Raw genomic sequence first — 14,058 nt, forward strand, 5'->3', positions numbered from 1 at the left:
GATATCAGATGACATTACAGGAGGAGGTATAAGGGAACTACAACTCCCAGCATGTCCAGACTGTTATTATGGGATATCAGATGACATTACAGGAGGAGGTATAAGGGAACTACAACTCCCAGCATGTCCAGACTGTTATTATGGGATATCAGATGACATAACAGGAGGAGGTATAAGAGAACTACAACTCCCAGCACGTTCCCGGTGTGAGGTGGGAATTTGCGGCCCGTGCAGTCTTGCGTCAGCCCCTCCCCTCAGCTCTCCTAGAACAGGAGGAGAAGCCATAGAAACCAGCCATCCCACTTCTGAGCCCCGCCCCTCATGTCACATGATCATCACCGGAAGGTTCTTCTTCCCTATTTATCTTCTCCTCTGTTGAGCTCCGCCCTCATGTCACATGACCACCAAAACAGGTCGTTTATCCTTCTGTATTCTTACCTTTTCTCAGCTCCACGCCTCTTGTGGTTGATGACATGACGTCATCACAGGTCCCATGGTAAAATAAGTTTAATAGTCTGTAAGCCCCGCCCCTCAAGTCTTAGTCACATGATCATGACGTCATCCCAAATCCTGTATTTTTTTTTATCATATACACTGCTGTACTGGTCAGTCAGTGCCGAGTGGTTGTTCTCTCTGTTATCAGCCAAACGATTTCCCATAGTTCACAGCATTGTATACACTGGACAATCACTGCTGAGCAGCGTTACAGTGTGTCATCACAGATGTGAGGTAAGATACATGAGGAGGAGGTTTGTTACAGTGTGTTATGTCATCACAGATGTGATATACATGAGGAGGAGGTTTGTTACAGTGTGTTATGTCATCACAGATGTGAGGTAAGATACATGAGGAGGAGGTTTGTTACAGTGTGTTATGTCATCACAGATGTGATATACATGAGGAGGAGGTTTGTTACAGTGTGTTATGTCATCACAGATGTGATATACATGAGGAGGAGGTTTGTTACAGTGTGTTATGTCATCACAGATGTAATATACATGAGGAGGAGGTTTGTTACAGTGTGTTATGTCACCGCAGATGTAATATACATGAGGAGGAGGTTTGTTACAGTGTGTTATGTCATCACAGATGTAATATACATGTGGAGGAGGTTTGTTACAGTGTGTTATGTCACCGCAGATGTAATATACATGAGGAGGAGGTTTGTTACAGTGTGTTATGTCATCACAGATGTGATATACATGAGGAGGAGGGTTGTTACAGTGTGTTATGTCACCGCAGATGTAATATACATGAGGAGGAGGTTTGTTACAGTGTGTTATGTCATCACAGATGTAATATACATGTGGAGGAGGTTTGTTACAGTGTGTTATGTCACCACAGATGTAATATACATGAGGATGAGGTTTGTTACAGTGTGTTATGTCACCACAGATGTAAGATACATGAGGAGGAGGTTTGTTACAGTGTGTTATGTCATCACAGATGTGAGGTAAGATACATGAGGAGGAGGTTTGTTACAGTGTGTTATGTCATCACAGATGTGAGGTAAGATACATGAGGAGGAGGTTTGTTACAGTGTGTTATGTCACCACAGATGTAATATACATGAGGAGGAGGTTTATTACAGTGTGTTATGTCATCACAGATGTAATATACATGAGGAGGAGGTTTGTTACAGTGTGTTATGTCATCACATATGTAATATACATGAGGAGGAGGTTTGTTACAGTGTGTTATGTCATCACAGATGTAATATACATGAGGATGAGGTTTGTTACAGTGTGTTATGTCATCACAGATGTAATATACATGAGGAGGAGGTTTGTTACAGTGTGTTATGTCATCACAGATGTAATATACATGAGGAGGAGGTTTGTTACTGTGTGTTATGTCACCACAGATGTAAGATACATGAGGAGGAGGTTTGTTACAGTGTGTTATGTCACCACAGATGTAATATACATGGGGAGGAGGTTTGTTACAGTGTGTTATGTCATCACAGATGTGATATACATGAGGAGGAGGTTTGTTACAGTGTGTTATGTCACCACAGATGTGATATACATGTGGAGGAGGTTTGTTACAGTGTGTTATGTCACCACAGATGTAATATACATGAGGAGGAGGTTTGTTACAGTGTGTTATGTCATCACAGATGTAAGATACATGAGGAGGAGGTGTGTTACAGTGTGTTATGTCATCACAGATGTAATATACATGAGGAGGAGGTTTGTTACAGTGTGTTATGTCACCACAGATGTGATATACATGAGGAGGAGATTTGTTACAGTGTGTTATGTCATCACAGATGTGATATACATGAGGAGGAGGTTTGTTACAGTGTGTTATGTCATCACAGATGTGATATACATGAGGAGGAGGTTTGTTACAGTGTGTTATGTCATCACAGATGTATTATACATCATGAGGAGGTTTGTTACAGTGTGTTATGTCATCACAGATGTGATATACATGAGGAGGAGATTTGTTACAGTGTGTTATGTCATCACAGATGTGATATACATGAGGAGGAGGTTTGTTACAGTGTGTTATGTCATCACAGATGTGATATACATGAGGAGGAGATTTGTTACAGTGTGTTATGTCATCACAGATGTGATATACATGAGGAGGAGGTTTGTTACAGTGTGTTATGTAATCACAGATGTAATATACATGAGGAGGAGGTTTGTTACAGTGTGTTATGTCACCACAGATGTAATATACATGAGGAGGAGGTTTGTTACAGTGTGTTATGTCATCACAGATGTAATATACATGAGGAGGAGGTTTGTTACAGTGTGTTATGTCATCACAGATGTGAGGTAAGATACATGAGGAGGAGGTTTGTTACAGTGTGTTATGCCATCACAGATGTAATATACATGAGGAGGAGGTTTGTTACAGTGTGTTATGTCATCACAGATGTAATATACATGATGAGGAGGTTTGTTACAGTGTGTTATGTCACCACAGATGTAATATACATGATGAGGAGGTTTGTTACAGTGTGTTATGTCATCACAGATGTGATATACATGAGGAGGAGATTTGTTACAGTGTGTTATGTCATCACAGATGTGATATACATGAGAAGGAGGTTTGTTACAGTGTGTTATGTCATCACAGATGTAATATACATGAGGAGGAGGTTTGTTACAGTGTGTTATGTCACCACAGATGTAATATACATGAGGAGGAGGTTTGTTACAGTGTGTTATGTCATCACAGATGTAAGATACATGAGGAGGAGGTGTGTTACAGTGTGTTATGTCATCACAGATGTAATATACATGAGGAGGAGGTTTGTTACAGTGTGTTATGTCACCACAGATGTGATATACATGAGGAGGAGATTTGTTACAGTGTGTTATGTCATCACAGATGTGATATACATGAGGAGGAGGTTTGTTACAGTGTGTTATGTCATCACAGATGTGATATACATGAGGAGGAGGTTTGTTACAGTGTGTTATGTCATCACAGATGTATTATACATCATGAGGAGGTTTGTTACAGTGTGTTATGTCATCACAGATGTGATATACATGAGGAGGAGATTTGTTACAGTGTGTTATGTCATCACAGATGTGATATACATGAGGAGGAGGTTTGTTACAGTGTGTTATGTCATCACAGATGTGATATACATGAGGAGGAGATTTGTTACAGTGTGTTATGTCATCACAGATGTGATATACATGAGGAGGAGGTTTGTTACAGTGTGTTATGTAATCACAGATGTAATATACATGAGGAGGAGGTTTGTTACAGTGTGTTATGTCACCACAGATGTAATATACATGAGGAGGAGGTTTGTTACAGTGTGTTATGTCATCACAGATGTAATATACATGAGGAGGAGGTTTGTTACAGTGTGTTATGTCATCACAGATGTGAGGTAAGATACATGAGGAGGAGGTTTGTTACAGTGTGTTATGCCATCACAGATGTAATATACATGAGGAGGAGGTTTGTTACAGTGTGTTATGTCATCACAGATGTAATATACATGATGAGGAGGTTTGTTACAGTGTGTTATGTCACCACAGATGTGATATACATGAGGAGGAGGGTTGTTACAGTGTGTTATGTCACCACAGATGTGATATACATGAGGAGGAGGTTTGTTACAGTGTGTTATGTCACCACAGATGTAATATACATGAGGAGGTTTGTTACAGTGTGTTATGTCACCACAGATGTGATATACATGAGGAGGTTTGTTACAGTGTGTTATGTCACCACAGATGTGATATACATGAGGAGGTTTGTTACAGTGTGTTATGTCACCACAGATGTGATATACATGAGGAGGAGGTTTGTTACAGTGTGTTATGTCATCACATATGCAAGATACATGAGGAGGAGGTTTGTTACAGTGTGTTATGTCATCACAGATGTGATATACATGAGGAGGAGGTTTGTTACAGTGTGTTATGTTACCACAGATGTAATATACATGAGGAGGAGGTTTGTTACAGTGTGTTATGTCGTCACAGATGTAATATACATGAGGAGGAGGTTTGTTACAGTGTGTTATGTCACCACAGATGTGATATACATGAGGAGGGTTGTTACAGTGTGTTATGTCACCACAGATGTGATATACATGAGGAGGTTTGTTACAGTGTGTTATGTCACCACAGATGTGATATACATGAGGAGGAGGTTTGTTACAGTGTGTTATGTCATCACATATGCAAGATACATGAGGAGGAGGTTTGTTACAGTGTGTTATGTCATCACAGATGTGATATACATGAGGAGGAGGTTTGTTACAGTGTGTTATGTTACCACAGATGTAATCTACATGAGGAGGAGGTTTGTTACAGTGTGTTATGTCGTCACAGATGTAATATACATGAGGAGGTTTGTTACAGTGTGTTATGTCATCACAGATGTAATATACATGAGGAGGAGGTTTGTTACAGTGTGTTATGTCATCACAGATGTGAGGTAAGATACATGAGGAGGAGGTTTGTTACAGTGTGTTATGTCATCACAGATGTGATATACATGAGGAGGAGGTTTGTTACAGTGTGTTATGTCATTACAGATGTAATATACATGAGGAGGAGGTTTGTTACAGTGTGTTATGTCACAGATGTAATATACATGAGGAGGAGGTTTGTTACAGTGTGTTATGTCACAGATGTAATATACATGGGGAGGAGGTTTGTTACAGTGTGTTATGTCATCACAGATGTAAGATACATGAGGTGGAGGTTTGTTACAGTGTGTTATGTTACCACAGATGTAATATACATGAGGAGGAGGTTTGTTACAGTGTGTTATGTCATCACAGATGTAATATACATGAGGAGGAGGTTTGTTACAGTGTGTTATGTCATTACAGATGTGATATACATGAGGAGGAGGTTTGTTACAGTGTGTTATGTCATCACAGATGTGAGGTAAGATACATGAGGAGGTTTGTTACAGTGTGTTATGTCATCACAGATGTGATATACATGAGGAGGAGGTTTGTTACAGTGTGTTATGTCATCACAGATGTGATATACATGAGGAGGAGATTTGTTACAGTGTGTTATGTCATCACAGATGTGATATACATGAGGAGGAGGTTTGTTACAGTGTGTTATGTCATCACAGATGTAATATACATGAGGAGGAGGTTTGTTACAGTGTGTTATGTCATCACAGATGTAATATACATGAGGATGAGGTTTGTTACAGTGTGTTATGTCATCACAGATGTGAGGTAAGATACATGAGGAGGAGGTTTGTTACAGTGTGTTATGTCATCACAGATGTAATATACATGGGGAGGAGGTTTGTTACAGTGTGTTGTCACCACAGATGTAATATACATGAGGGGGAGGTTTGTTACAGTGTGTTATGTCATCACAGATGTAAGATACATGAGGAGGAGGTTTGTTACAGTGTGTTATGTCACCACAGATGTAAGATACATGAGGAGGAGGTTTGTTACAGTGTGTTATGTCATCACAGATGTGATATACATGAGGAGGAGGTTTGTTACAGTGTGTTATGTCATCACAGATGTGATATACATGAGGAGGAGGTTTGTTACAGTGTGTTATGTCATCACAGATGTAATATACATGAGGAGGAGGTTTGTTACAGTGTGTTATGTCATCACAGATGTAATATACATGATGATGAGGTTTGTTACAGTGTGTTATGTCATCACAGATGTGAGGTAAGATACATGAGGAGCAGGTTTGTTACAGTGTCTTATGTCATCACAGATGTAATATACATGAGGATGAGGTTGTTACAGTGTGTTATGTCATCACAGACGTGATATACATGAGGAGGAGGTTTGTTACAGTGTGTTATGTCATCACAGATGTAAGATACATGAGGAGGAGGTTTGTTACAGTGTGTTATGTCATCACAGATGTAATATCCATGAGGAGGAGGTTTGTTACAGTGTGTTATGTCATCACAGATGTAATATACATGAGGAGGAGGTTTGTTACAGTGTGTTATGTCATCACAGATGTAATATACATGAGGAGGAGGTTTGTTACAGTGTGTTATGTCATCACAGATGTAAGATACATGAGGAGGAGGTTTGTTACAGTGTGTTATGTTATCACAGATGTAATATACATGAGGAGGAGGTTTATTACAGTGTGTTATGTCATCACAGATGTGATATACATGAGGAGGTTTGTTACAGTGTTATGTCACCACAGATGTGATATACAGGAGGAGGAGGTTTGTTACAGTGTGTTATGTTATCACAGATGTAATATACATGAGGAGGAGGTTTATTACAGTGTGTTATGTCATCACATATGCTATACATGAGGAGGAGGTTTGTTACAGTGTGTTCTGTCATCACAGATGTGAGATACTTGAGGAGGAGGTTTGTTACAGTGTGTTATGTCATCACAGATGTAATATACATGAGGAGGAGGTTTGTTACAGTGTGTTATGTCATCACAGATGTAATATACATGAGGAGGAGGTTTGTTACAGTGTGTTATGTCATCACTGAAGTAATATACATGAGAAGGAGGTTTGTTACAGTGTGTTATGTCACCACAGATGTAATATACATGAGGAGGAGGTTTGTTACAGTGTGTTATGTCACCACAGATGTAAGATACATGAGGAGGAGGTTTGTTACAGTGTGTTATGTCACCACAGATGTGATATACATGAGGAGGAGGTTTGTTACAGTGTGTTATGTCACCACAGATGTGATATACATGAGGAGGAGATTTGTTACAGTGTGTTATGTCATCACAGATGTGATATACATGAGGAGGAGGTTTGTTACAGTGTGTTATGTCACCACAGATGTGATATACATGAGGAGGAGGTTTGTTACAGTGTGTTATGTCACCACAGATGTGATATACATGAGGAGGAGGTTTGTTACAGTGTGTTATGTCACCACAGATGTGATATACATGAGGAGGAGGTTTGTTACAGTGTGTTATGTCACCACAGATGTGATATACATGAGGAGGAGATTTGTTACAGTGTGTTATGTCATCATTGATGTAATATACATAAGAAGGAGGTTCGTTACAGTGTGTTTTGTCAGATTTGCGCAGGCGGCCAGGGCTGGTTCTCTTTCTGCATAAACAGATATTTAGGATGGAGGGATAGAACGTGACGCGTTTCAGATATTGAAGATATACAGGTAAAATCTTTCTTTCTATATAGAGATCACATGGTCAGATCATCTGATCAGAAGACGGGTTTAAGGAGTAGTCCAGTGGTGACTCAGTGGTGAACAACTTATCCCCTATCTTAAGGATAGGGGATAAGTTGCAGATCGCGGGGGGGTCCAACTGCTGGGGCCCCCTGCGATCTCCTGTACGGAGCCCCCGACATCCCGCGGGAAAAAGGCGTGTCGACCTCCGCACGAAGCGGCGGCCGACACGCCCCCTCTATACAACTCTATGGCAGAGCCCAAGCGCTGCCTTCGGCAATCTCTCCGGCTCTGCCATAGAGATGTATTGAGGGGGCGTGTCGGCCGCCGCTTCGTGCGGAGGTCGACACCCGCTATCTGGCCGGAGAGCCTGGGCCCTGTATAGAGAGATCGCAGGGGGCCCCAGCGGTCGGACCCCCCGCGATCTCAAACTTATCCCCTATCCTTAGGATAGGGGATAAGTTTTTCACCACTGGACTACCCCTTTAACTCTTTCCAAGTAATCATGGGAAAATGGCCACGATCTCTTCTGATCACTTTAATTCACTGATTCATCTCTGCGGTTAGTGAAATTATCACCTATGAGGAATAATCTTTGTATAATGTGAATTTTACCGATCTACAATATTTTCTATATGAGCTTGAATTAATGATACAGAAATCAAACACATAAAATATATCTGATGTGCAAGATGTATATTTATATTTGGCCACAAGTGAATAATAAATCTACAACTTCACAAATAAAGTCTGCGGGGAAGGGGATGGTGGTCAGGGGGCCAGGGGATGGTGGTCTGCGGGAATGGTGGTCAGGGGGGCAGGGGATGGTGGTCTGCGGGGATGGTGGTCAGGGGGGCAGGGGGATGGTGGTCCGCGGGGCAGGGGATGGTGGTCAGGGGGCCAGGGGATAGTGGTCAGGGGGCCAGGGGATGGTGGTCTGCGGGGCAGGGGATGGTGGTCAGGGGGCCAGGGGATGTGGTCTGCGGGGCAGGGGATGGTGGTCAGGGGGCCAGGGGATGGTGGTCTGCGGGGATGGTGGTCTGCGGGGCAGGGGATGGTGGTCTGCGGGGAAGGGGATGGTGGTCTGCGGGGCAGGGGATGGTGGTCTGCGGGGCAGGGGGATGGTGGTCAGGGGGGCAGGAGATGGTGGTCTTTAGGGATGGTGGTCTGCGGGGCAGGGGATGGTGGTCTGCGGGGCAGGGGATGGTGGTCTGCGGGGCAGGGGATGGTGGTCTGCGGGGAAGGGGATGGTGGTCTGCGGGGAAGGGGATGGTGGTCTGCGGGGCAGGGGATGGTGGTCTGCGGGGAAGGGATGGTGGTCTGCGGGGCAGGGGATGGTGGTCTGCGGGGCAGGGGATGGTGGTTTGCGGGGCAGGGGATGGGGGTCTGCAGGACAGGGGATGGTGGTCTGCGGGGATGGTGGTCTGCTGAGCAGGGGATGGTGGTCTGCGGGCAGAGAATGGTAGTTTAGGGGCAGGGGATTGTGGTCTGCAGGATAGGGGATGGTGGACTGCAGGCAGAGAGTGGTGGTCTGCGGGGATGGTGGTCTGCGGGACAGGGGATGGTGGTCTGCGGGACAGGGGATGGTGGTCTGCAGGGCAGGGGATGGTGGTCTGCAGGGCAGGGGATGGTGGTCTGCGGGGATCGTGGTCTGCGGGGCAGGGGATGGTGGTCTGCGGGCAGAGAATGGTGGTCTGTGGGGCAGGGGATTGTGGTCTGCAGGACAGGGGATGGTGGACTGCGGGCAGAGAATGGTGGTCTGCAGGGATGGTGGTCTGTGGGGCAGGGGATTGTCTGCGGGCAGAGAATGGTGGTCTGCGGGACAGGGGATGGTGGTCTGCGGGACAGGGGATGGTGGTCTGCGGGGATGGTGGTCTGCGGGGCTGGGGATGGTTGTCTGCAGGACAGGGGATCGTGGTCTGCGGGGCAGGGGATGGTGGTCTGCAGCGATGGTGGTCTGCGGGGCAGGGGATGGTGGTCTGCGGGCAGAGGAACCGCTTCTACAGCTTCTTCTCTACCAGCTGCCAAATCCCTCCCCAGGAAAGGTATCAGACTCAGCAAGACCGAGTAGAGACTGTCCCTTTCTGTCACTTTATCAGCCACGAGCCTCTAAGGAGCCCAGGGGACGGTCCTTTCCTGTGGACTTTTTTTCCTGGACGCAGAGGTTTTTTTTCTTCAGGACTCCACTAGATGTTAATGATTTGTTGGTGGACTCCCCATCCATTTTATAATCTAACAATAATGATAATGGCTCCGGGACATCTAGGAATGAGTCTTACGTTGCTTCTAAAGATAACAATAGATTTGATCTGGATTCTACACACGTTCATCTTTCGTGATCTGGTGGCAGTGTCGGATCAGGTTCATGTTTCGTGATCTGGCACAGTTTTGGATCAGGTTCATGTTTCGTGATTTGGTGGCAGTGTCGGATCAGGTTCATGTTTCGTGATCTGGTGCAGTGTCCGATCAGATTCATGTTTCGTGATCTGGCGCAGTGTAGGATTAGGTTCATGTTTCGTGATCTGGCGGCAGTGTCGGATCAGGTTCATGTTTCGTGATCTGGCAGCAGTGTCGGATCAGGTTCATGTTTCGTGATCTGGCAGCAGTGTCGGATCAGGTTCATGTTTCGTGATCTGGTGGCAGTGTCGGATCAGGTTCATGTTTCGGGATCTGGCAGCAGTGTCGGATCAGATTCATGTTTCGGGATCTGGCGGCAGTGTCGGATCAGGTTCATGTTTCGGGATCTGGCGGCAGTGTCGGATCAGATTCATGTTTCGGGATCTGGCGGCAGTGTCGGTTTAGGTTCATGTTTCGTGATCTGGCGGCAGTGTCGGATTAGGTTCCTGTGGAGGGTACAAAAAGATTGGGTTTTTTCTTTTTTAGAGCACTACTGTATCTCAACAGGAGTCAAAATTAAACAGAGATCAAGCCAGCAGTTACGCAGGACTAACTTTTATTGGTAAACGAAGTCAAAGGTAAAACAGAACAACGCGTTTCGGCGCCCACTCGCGCCTTCCTCAGGTCCACAAATATAACTACAGAAAAAGCATACCTATGGATAAAAGTAAATAAAAATACCAATGGTAGTGCTTATAGTCTAAAATCAAATTTAAAAAGAGACTCCAGACCGTCAGCATATGCATGAAAATTTTAACACATGTGCATAGGTGTGTAAATGCAGGCATAAAGAACACACAAGGACAATTGGTAGTCAATAAGCAGCAAAAATGGGTGTGCAAGAATGATATGCGCTCGTGTCTTGTCAATCAAGTGGGTTGACAGCACAGGTGCGCATGGGCAGTGAGAAGTGCGGGATTTGAACCAGGATGTGTTGGTCCGGCTTATCTCCCCCCCCCCCCCCAGGGTGCAATCAGGATTAGTTTCATGTTTCGGGATCTGGTGGCAGTGTCAGATCAGGTTCATGTTTCGTGATCTGGCGGCAGTGTCGGATCAGGTTCATGTTTCGTCATCTGGCGGCAGTGTCGGATCAGGTTCATGTTTCGTCATCTGGCGGCAGTGTCGGATCAGGTTCATGTTTCGTCATCTGGCGGCAGTGTCGGATCAGGTTCATGTTTCGGGATCTGGCGGCAGTGTCGGATCAGGTTCATGTTTCGGGATCTGGCGGCAGTGTCGGATCAGGTTCATGTTTCGTGATCTGGCGGCAGTGTCAGATTAGGTTCATGTTTTGGGATCTGGCGGCAGTGTCAGATTAGGTTCATGTTTTGGGATCTGGCGGCAGTGTCGGATTAGGTTCATGTTTCGTGATCTGGCGGCAGTGTCAGATTAGGTTCATGTTTTGGGATCTGGCGGCAGTGTCAAATTAGGTTCATGTTTTGGGATCTGGCGGTAGTGTCGGATTAGGTTCATGTTTGGGGATCTGGTGGCAGTGTTGGATCGTCGATATATGCAGAGTAATCATTCTCTATTTCAGCTCATTGTACCTGATTTATAAACTTCCAGGATTTGGCAGACCCCCGATACAGTTTATTCAGAATGTAACCTCCAACGAAAGATCAGTCTTACAACAACTTGAAAATGAGATGATGTTAATATATATAAGGCTGATGGAGGGGGAGCGGTGGTAATTCTAGACAAGAGACTATATAAAGGTCTAGATGAAAACCTGTTATCTAATGTTAATACTTACAGATTGTTGTCAGGTCAGTGAATTATCAAACCATTCAGTGATCACTGAGTTCATGTACAGGCTTCATGGTAAATATTTACTTCAGTCATCTTTAGGGTGTACTTATCAATACAAAATATTTAATTTCATATACACTTAAATCAGTTAAAGCTTCCTCGTTTCAAAGAATTAAAGAGTACCTGTCATATCCCACAAAAAAAAGTTATGTTGCTCAGTACCTCAAATTATATGTTACATGATCAGGATTATGTGTCTAGCACCTATATTTCTCTCACAAATACTTTTTTTTATCTGTCACTTGGTTTTTCATCCTGTACTTTGATGGGGGAGTGTCCATCTCTTACCCTCACTCACCATGCATTCACTTCCTCCCTCAGTCTGCTGTGCTGTTCTTTGGGCTCTTCATCCAATCACTGCAGGCTTCTCTGTAAGCCCATCCTCTCTGTCAGAACCCGTGGGGTTAAACAGTTCTGACAGTTCTCTCTGTTTTATTTTGGTTTGGGCTAAGCCCAGTTGCCTGGACTGGTCAGCTGACCTTGATGAGAGCACCTGGTCTGGGCCTATTTAAAGGGGTACTCCGCCCCTAGACATCTTATCCCCTATCCAAAGTATAGGGGATAAGATGTCTGATCGGGGACCACCGCGATCTCCCCTGCAGCTCCCCTGCTTTTAAGCTGCACAGAGCGAGGATCTCTCTGTGGCTGATGACGGGCGATGCAGTGGATGGAGTATGTGACATCAAGGCTCCGCCCCCTCGTGACGTCATGCTTCACCCCCTCAATGCAAGTCTAGATGTGCGTTGAGGGGGTGGGGCGTGGCATCACTAGGGGCGGAGCCGTGATGTCACAATACTCCATCCCCTGCACCCCATTAAAAGCGGGGTGCTGCAGGAGAGATTGCAGGGTCCACAACGGCTGGACCCCCACGATCAGACATCTTATCCCCTATCCTTTTGGATAGGGGATAAGATATCTAGGGGCAAAGTACCCCTTTTAGCTGGCAGTTTGCTATCATACCTCGCTTGCGAAAGAGCGCCTACTCCTAGCTAGCGTTTGAACTGTATCTTGTATTTCTGGCATATTTAACCTAGGGCTGGACGGTATACCGGTTCATGCCGAATACCGAAATTTTTTCCCTGCACGATATTAATTCTTTCCCATACCGCAATACCGGTTGCCCGCCCCCCCCCCCCCCCCCCCCCGAATTAATGAATTATCAGCCGCAGATGAGTGGCGGCGGCGCTTTATTTGAATGACTTGCTGGCCACGCTTTAAATGAATGACTTGCGGGCCGCCGGCGCTTTAAATGAATGAGATGTGAGCTGCGGCAAGCTGTCACCTCCCTCTGCAAGCGCTAAAAGCCTGGCTCCGGCTCGCAACTTAAAGGAAAACTGTCAGATGTTTTCTCCCGCACTATCCACGTGTGATGATAGATAGTGCGGGAGACGCTGATTCCAACGAGCCCTACCTTGCCCGGATCCGCCCGCAATTGTAGTTTTATTCTATGTGTATATCTTGCTGTAACTGGCACGGGCGTGGCTTCTGCAGGTAACTGGCACTGACGTCAGCGCCGCTTATGAATATTCATCCCCCTCCCTCCAGTTCTCCCTCTCTTCGCCGCTCCTAACTGAAGGGAGTGGGATGAATATTCATAAGCGGCGCTGATGTCAGTGCCAGTTACCTGCAGAAGCCCCACCCGTGCCAGTTACAGCAAGATATACACATAGAATAAAACCACAATTGCGGGCGAACGGCCCGGCAGATACAGGCAAGGTAGTGCGGGAGACGCTGATTAAAACGAGCCCTATCTATCAGTACCTGTGGATAGTGTGGAAGAAAATATCTGACAGTTTTCCTTTAATCGTTTCCAGCGCCGAGGCCCGCAAGTCATTAATTTAAAAGTGCCGAGGCCTGGAGGAGAGGGGAGGGGGGGGGGGATTTTAGAGAAATATAGCAGCGCCTGGGGGTCATATGTGATTAGTTCCTCGGGAGGGGGGGGGTAATACCGTTAGATACAGTGGAACCGCCATAACTTGCAAAAATACCGTGATAACACTTGGCCCTTACTCAAGAAAATGAAATTATGTCCTAAACTTAATCGGACAATATTTAAACATTATTAAACAAAAAGGCAACATAAATTTTTCATCATGCAAAGGAAGCCCAAAACCATATAGATAACCAAAATGTATAAATAAATGGAGACTTGTTCACTACCGGGTCAGGATGGGTCACGGTCTTCCACACGTGACTCATATGTCAATCATAGCAGAAAACAACAAAAATAC

At 45.0% G+C, this 14,058-nt stretch overlaps 1 protein-coding gene across 7 annotated transcripts in view; it reads left to right on the forward strand.

Annotated features, from left to right (window-relative positions):
* Positions 1-395: 395 nt before the first annotated feature.
* The window catches only part of LOC130327126 (gastrula zinc finger protein XlCGF26.1-like), a 99,231-nt gene continuing 85,568 nt past the window's right edge, over positions 396-14,058 (forward strand). For 6 of the 7 annotated variants that reach the window (XM_056553386.1, XM_056553385.1, XM_056553391.1 and 3 more), the window contains exon 1: positions 397-729. The gene's annotated coding sequence lies outside the window, so the exon portion shown is untranslated. Of the gene's footprint in view, positions 730-14,058 lie in introns of all 7 variants that reach the window. The other variant, XM_056553390.1, reaches the window with a different exon arrangement.

The sequence above is a fragment of the Hyla sarda genome, unplaced genomic scaffold (genome assembly GCF_029499605.1).
Source record: "Hyla sarda isolate aHylSar1 unplaced genomic scaffold, aHylSar1.hap1 scaffold_293, whole genome shotgun sequence".
Lineage (NCBI taxonomy): Eukaryota > Metazoa > Chordata > Amphibia > Anura > Hylidae > Hyla > Hyla sarda.